The 7,614-nt window shown below is 33.3% G+C and overlaps 1 protein-coding gene across 3 annotated transcripts in view; it reads left to right on the forward strand.

Moving 5' to 3' along the window:
- LOC149561087 (putative disease resistance protein At1g61300) overlaps nucleotides 1–6,834 on the forward strand; it is a 74,179-nt gene extending 67,345 nt beyond the window's left edge. Inside the window, exon 2 of one of the 3 annotated variants that reach the window (XM_089824954.1) lies at nucleotides 6,581–6,834. The gene's annotated coding sequence lies outside the window, so the exon portion shown is untranslated. Of the gene's footprint in view, nucleotides 1–5,016; nucleotides 5,856–6,580 lie in introns of those variants that run through there. The other 2 variants (XM_089824956.1, XM_089824955.1) reach the window with 2 other exon arrangements.
- Nucleotides 6,835–7,614: the final 780 nt, after the last annotated feature.

The raw sequence follows: 7,614 nt of genomic DNA on the forward strand, positions 1-7,614 counted from the left end.
CTTCCCCTTTCTCTTCCTTCTCTTCCACTTTCTTTTCCTATATCTTTTCCTTGGCACTACCCTCTGCCTTATTTGTTTCCTCATCAATTATTTGGTAGACTGTCTTCCACAATTATGTGGATTTATTCACTACATCCTCAATCTTATTTTGTAGGATGCTGAAGGCTTTATATTTAGGTACAAATTTTCCACCATGCTTCTTATTAGCCTTTTTTATTTGACCTCTTGTTACATCAGGCATCACTTGTGCTAAGGTAGATTCTCTAATCTCCTTTTCCATTTTCAAAAAATAATGCCACTTATTTTCAATTATCTCATATAGCTCTCTAGGCATGGTATTGTCTAGCTTTAGAGGTGTGTTTTTGAATTCAGCCATCATGGCATATACTGGTTCCTCTATTTTATTTTGTTCTTCTCTACTTAGCTTGTTGAAATCAAGACTTTTCAAATCATTCAAATCTACATTCCTAATATTTTCACAAATTTTGTCTAAAGAAGATTTGGGAGGATGACTTACCACTCTGAATTGGCTGATATCCTCTAATTTGGTTCTCTCCTCATTATCAGTGTCTAGCTATGCCACATACTTTCTTCTTTTCTTTGGCACTTCATTGGGTTGTTCAGTAGCCTTTTTCTTCTCTTTTGTTGCCTCTTTGGGCTTTTTTGTGGATGCCCTTGTGGTAGCCCTTGGTCTTGGTGCTGGCTTGGCTTGTGTAGGCTTAGTTACCTTCTAGGGTTTGGGCTAAGCTGGAGGCTAAACTTTTTCCTTTCTCTTCTTTTGCTCAGCTTGTGTAGGTGCTTCCTTGGCTTCTTCTTCCTTGACACCTTCCTCCTTGTCTTCTCCTAAGCCTTGTATCATCTCCATTGGACCTGGCCCTTGCTCTTCTTCTTCTTCACTCTCTCCTTCTTCTTCTTCTTTAGTGCCTAGTTCTCCTTCAATATCTACACCAAAGTTCTTTATCTTCTTCACTAATTTGTCTTTCTTCTTGATTACAGAGGTTGTCTTTAATTCTATTTCAACTTTGGATTTGACAACATCATATGTGCCAAAGTGAGGAGCTTCCTTATCAATCTCTTCTACAAGTAATGTTGTGATTGCTACTAAGGCTTCATCTATATCAAGTTCATATCTGAATGGCCTTATCCATCTTACTCTTGGAATTGCTACCTAGATATAGGTATAATCAATGTCAACCAAAAAACATATGTCATTAATATGTTTTTCCACTAGGGAAACTAGTATTCTCACCCTTTGCTTGATGGATTTATTAAAGTCCTCAAATTAGCTTGTCATTTGGGCCTCAAAATTATCACCTATCTGATAAATGAACTTGTTGATTTGTGTGATTGTAGTCTTGTTTGGGTTCTAATTCACCTTTCCAATAGAAGGAAACTCTTCCATGGCATAAAAGAATATGAACATTAGAACTAAACCAAACTTGCATCAAGCACCTTTTGATCTCCTTATTGCTCCTAGGTTCTCATTTATTTGATGCAACATTAGGTCTGCTAGATCATATGTATGATCTTTCTTCACAAGTTGGTAAGCGACATCAACAGCTATGCATGGCACACTATTCCATCTGCTGGATTGGTAGAATTTTTGAAATATCACTCTCACTACAAAATATAGAAGGGGATCTGCTACAGTATCAAAAGTCATACCCCTCTTGTTCCACTTAGCTCTTGTAATCCTTTCAATATTTTTTTTGGACTCACTTCTCAAGGTTTTAGGCTGATCTAGTTTTTGGAAATCCATAACCCTATGTACTATCTTTTTTGTAATCTTCACTAGTCCTATTTCCAACCACAAACATCCATTGTGAATTCTACTAAGAACAATCTATATCCATTCTATTTTGAAGCTTGTATGGTAAACTAGGGCATGAGTTAAACCCTTCAACTATCAAAAACTCATCCTTCAAAATTTTGTTTTCACACAGTTTGTCATAAGCTTGGAATATCTTAAGGTCTCCTATAGCTCCTATCTTGCAGTTATAACACTTTCTTACATCTTGCACCATAACAACCTTTGGTGGAATAATGGACAACACACCAGTAAGGTCATTTCTGTAGGCAACTTTAGGGATTGGCCTAAACTTAGGTTGTTTGACCTCATTATTGACTAGCTAGACCTCATGAATTTCCCTTCCTTTGGGGTTTCTTGAACTAGAAACCATTATACTGAACTAGGGTTTCAAATATATTAAAAACTTTAATACTAGGTAGCTCAGCACTTGATAAATACTTTAGATCGTCAAATGTATGTTGAATCATTCTTGAAATTGATGCAAATAGCTTCAAGGTTGCTCTTTAATTTCTTTTTCACTCTTCTCATCTTTGCTCTATGTTCGAATGGCATAAAAATGATCAAAATTCAACCTTATACCTTTCAAAACCTAGCATTAAATGTTTAGTGCATACAACTATAAACTTGGCACTTGAAGGTTTCAACATGACCCAGCTTCCATTGGATTTCATTTACTTGGCTTCCATTAACATTTTGCAACTTAGCATCAACTATCAACTCAATCACTATTAGCAACTCGGCATCCATTGGAGCTTTACTTAGCATCTAAGAAGAGTTTGATAGAGTTTACAAAAACTTCAAATTTCTTCTTGGCATCTTTGCTCATGCTAATTTCTTCTTTGTAGTACTTCTTTATCTTGGGACTGATGTATGATATAACTATGTATATCAGTCCCATACACCTATTCATGCTTAGTTGGATGAGATATGATCACTTGACCTCTTGGGTGAAGTGATCCCTCCATTTGATGTGCTACACTCACCTTTCTTCTTCCAAGTCTTCTTCATTTTCCCTCTGATTTGTTCAACATCAACCTTCTCTTTTCCTTTGTTGACTTTTGTCTTGGGTGCTTTTGACTTTGTCGGGAAATACCTACTAATATGACCAGTCTTCAAGAAATTGAAACATGTGGTTTTACTTAACCATCTACTATAGTTCCCTCTAAAGTGTGTCCTTATGCAATTTTCAAGAATGTGTCCATATTCCTAATAGTAGTGATAGCTATACCTTGTGTTATAGTCTCAATTATAGTAATGACCATGGTTATTTTCCTTTGCAAGCTGATTAGGTGTCCACATAGGTTTTGATCTATACTCAAAAGCTCTATGTCCAAATTTCTTACAGTTGTAGCAATGACCCTCAAATCTTGGTGTCCTCATGGTCTTGGTTATGGAGCTTGAATTTTTAGGCTTATCATGCTAATGACCATTCCTGCTCCTACATACATTAGAGGTATGTCCCTTTTTACCATAGAAATGACAAGTAGGTTTAGTTTTCTTACCTTTGTTACTCCTTTCTTCTGCATTCTTGGATGATTCTCCTTGTTCAGTGCTGGTGTAACCAAGTCCTAAAGTATCATTACTAGCCCTTGGTTATTTTAGTAATTGCTCAAAGTACTTGATAGCCTTATTGGGTTTGTTGAAGCTTTCTACTATCTCCTTCTCTCTTCTCAATTCATTTTGTAATTGTTCATTTTGTATTCTCACGATGGAGATCTTAATGTCTTTCATATTCAGCTCATGGTGAGCATTCATCATCTAGCTTGAGGTATCAAGCTGCATATTTGAGATTCTTTCAAACTCAATTATCTTCTCCTCCAGTATATTGGTATGATTTCTCTTGTCATCTTCTACCATGGCCTTGGCTTCAATTTCTTTCTTCTTTTGTTCCGTCACTTCACAAAGCATTATGGCTTGTGACTCTTGTTCAAGCTTGAGTATTCTGATTTCTTTAGCTTGTGCTCTATTTTTCTCTATCAATTCAGCTATTGGTGCATCAAATTCCTTGGAATATCCATTGGAAAACACTTGTGTGGTATCAATCTCCTTGTAGTGTATGTCATTTTCAGCTATGGAAATATCCTTCCTTCATTTTAAGGACTTTCTCAATTCCTCTTTGGCTTCCTCCAATTTGTGTAGAGCAAGATGCACAGTAATCACCTAGTTGTCTATGATCTTCCCAAGTTTTAAGACATCCATATTTAGATATTTTCTCTTTGCTATTAGGCTTCTCCTTGTGAGAACCTCACTCTAATACCAATTATTGGAATAGTTGGAATATTCAAATGGAAAGAATACTTCTGAGAATGGGGGTGAATCAGAAGTAACACACTTTTAACCTTCTCAAATCCTTTTAAAACAAATAAATGAAAGAAAAATGCATTCATGTAAACATATTAAATGAACATAAAGTAAACACATGCAAGTAAACACATGACACTAGAATTTGGTAACCCAGAAAGCCTCCAAGAATAAGAAGGTAAAATTGGGGTGGGGATGATACCCACAAAATTAGTGCAGCAATAATTGTTTGACCACTTCTGATGGTCTACCGTGTGAAAGGCTTTCCTTGTTAAAGAATTTACATTGTGTCAATAGTGACCTGGTTAGAGGATTTACAAACACTTTACATGAAGTGTCACCCTATTAAAGGATTTAATCACCTCTTCAAAGGTTCCACAAAATAGTTGTTAAGCTAACCTATGATCATAGGGTTTTCACTATCTAATACAATTGCTAGAGAATATTAGAAACCTTTGACCTGATTGCTTACAATCTTCAATTACTGATTTCAAGAATTTGATTTGCTCATTCTAATGTGATCCTTTCTTGATTTGATATCTATTTGTATCCCTTGTACTATTCTGATTAACTGGATGTGTAATTGCTGCCTAATTCACTAAGTCTATGATGCCCTTACTATTTGCCCTATTCTGCAATTTTGCTTATCTGCTTAGCAACTTCCTTGATTTCTCTTTAGCAACATAAAATTGTGGGGTTTAAACCTTTTTATAAAGATTTTGTAGACTTAGGGTTAGGTATGGATCTACAATCCATATTGAATCTTGAATTTTTGCTCATTCCTTGCATTTTTCTCATTGGTTGCATGCTTTCTCCATTTTCTTGATTGTTTGCATGTTGATTGCATAGGAAATATAAAAGATTCATTCTTATTCTTATTATACTTTGAAATCCTCCTATGTCAGCTCAAAAAAATGGTTTACATCTAACTTTTTGAAGGAACAAACTCATATGTTGATTCTATGTTACTCAGTACATACTGAACTACTGGTGCTCGACACATATACTATCCTGCTTTGCTCGGCACCTATTGTATTCTGTCTTGCTCAGCACATGTATGACACTGGCTCACTTGGCATATGAAATTTTCTAACTTTCTCAGCATCAACTATGACTTGACACCTATATATCACTTGGCACCTATATAATGCTCGGCACTTGAAGTCACTTGGCACCTATTAGAATTCTGACTCAGCACCTACTGTGGCTCATCATACATAGTGTACTCAGCTTCTATGTAGAAAGTGCTTAAGTGTGTTGACACTCAAATGTCAAGACCAAATTGAGACCAACATTAGTTGGGTTAGCTTCAAAGTTGTTTATCCATTTGTAGTAATTAGGAAATATTTCAATTTCCTTGAATGTTTGGCTAGTGTGAGGAAAAATATATGTTTAATTATTTAGAAACTTTAGGTACACCTCACCACCAAATTTTTTATAGATAGTTTTTAAGAATTTATTTATCTTAGGTGTTGATTGAGAATCACTTTTGGATGTTGGTTTTCCAATAAGGGTAGTACAAAAGGGGGTCGAGCGAATTTGGATAACACAATTTGAGGAAGAATTTGAAGTCGTAGAAAATAGTCTTAAAGTGTTGGTAATGATGCAATGATAGCATTCAAAATAGTAGTGGGGGAATATCAACAAGAGGAATTGGAAAATTGTCCAAATTCTCAAAATAAGAGGCAAACAATTTTGTCACTCCTAATGTTTTGAAGTTTAATGAATTTGTTATTGTAGAACTTATTTTTTGTTAGGAGTTTTCATAGGGATAATTTATCCAAAATTATTATGTCATTATGTTATATATTTCTTTCCATATTTTTTATTGGTGAAGTTGTAGTTGTATTATTTTTCAATATTAGTTGTCAACAAATTTTCAACAATTAAATAACCTTTATAAGATATGAGATTAATAATTAGTGATTGCAATAGAAATTTTATATTTATTATATCATCTTGCACTGTGTAATTATTTTTCTAGATTAGATTGAGTGATCATTCAAAAAAGAATTATATGTTACCATTTGAATTCTAGTTATCTTCGAAATAAAAAATCCATCAATATGTGTAAATTTTATAAGTATATGAATAAGGTAATTTATAATTAGATATTTGTTTCTTTTTCTTGCTAACTTGTAGTTGTAAGGTATAAACTCAAGGTATCTTACAATTAACAAGAAAAAAAGTTCAATGGATTTTTGTTAACCACTCTTATGAAAATATAAAAATAATGGTGCATACATTGGTTATAAATCTTTTTAAATGACATTATTTAGTTATTACTTCAAGTTTAGGCCTTTCAAGAATCCATAAGTATTTCATTGTTGAGGAATGGATAAGATTTGAATCTTTTTATCTTTCGGTACTTTCACATTTAGATATTATTGGAGATCCATAAAAAAATGTGTATGGTACCATATTTTATAGCTTATTCCTCATTGTCACTTTCCTTGGGATTTTTTGCAGAAGTGATATGAACTCTATGTTCAATAGACTATAATATTTACAAAGGCCAATAGAAGCACTAATTTGCAATGGGCATGTGCACTATTATTATTATGCTATGATGTAAATATTTTTTTAAAATAGTGTGGCATTTGAGTATGTAAATCATGTTTATGGACATGATAAAATCTTGATCAACTATGAAAAACATGTGTTGAAGCATGAAGTCCCAATATAATTTTTGGTAAAGTACAATTATACATATATATTTGACATTGGTTATTGTGACAAAAAATTAGTTTGCATCTCATACTTAAAAAAATTATGATAGTCTAATAATTGACAATGATCATTAGAAGATATACATGAAAAAAAAATCTACTTGCAAAATTCAAGATTGATGAGATATAGTATTTTATTGATGGTATATTCATATTTTTCTAGTTGCAATTTAGCATTAATGAGATACAATATTTTATTCATGAGATATCTATACTCTTCATGATGAGGGATCAACCCAAGACAAAATGAATACAATAGGAAAGGAGACTTTTATTATTAAAAATGATATGCTATTACATTGATTACAGAAGAAGAAGAAAGGTAAAAAAAATATTCAACAATATGCCCTATAAGCTTACAACATAATTAGATTTTGGAGAAAAATCCCTACTCATGGTACCCTTTCCCAAATCTACACAAAAATTATCTTTACATTGCAAGAAATGACCTTAAATAATTTGAATTAGGTTTAGGGCTAGGAATATATTTTAGAATATTTCATTTTGCATCCACCACCAAAGCATAAGATTCTAGAAGATACGTTAGAAGTTGGTTCAAAATTAGAATATTTTAGTAATGGTAGTCCAACTCTTGGGAAGCATAACTTTTGATCTAGGACTTTGATTAATAAACTATTTACAATTTTTAAAAAATCTATATGTGATCTATGTGCCTATGCACAATCTTTAGTCACCCCCAAATTTTTAGGCCAAATCAGTCCATTAAGTTCCTAAAAGCTAACTTTGATGCATTCTTAGGAGGTCTCTATGTAA

This window comes from Cupressus sempervirens, chromosome 4, assembly GCF_028749045.1.
Source record: "Cupressus sempervirens isolate cs-2001-9-10 chromosome 4, ASM2874904v1, whole genome shotgun sequence".
Classification (NCBI taxonomy): domain Eukaryota; kingdom Viridiplantae; phylum Streptophyta; class Pinopsida; order Cupressales; family Cupressaceae; genus Cupressus; species Cupressus sempervirens.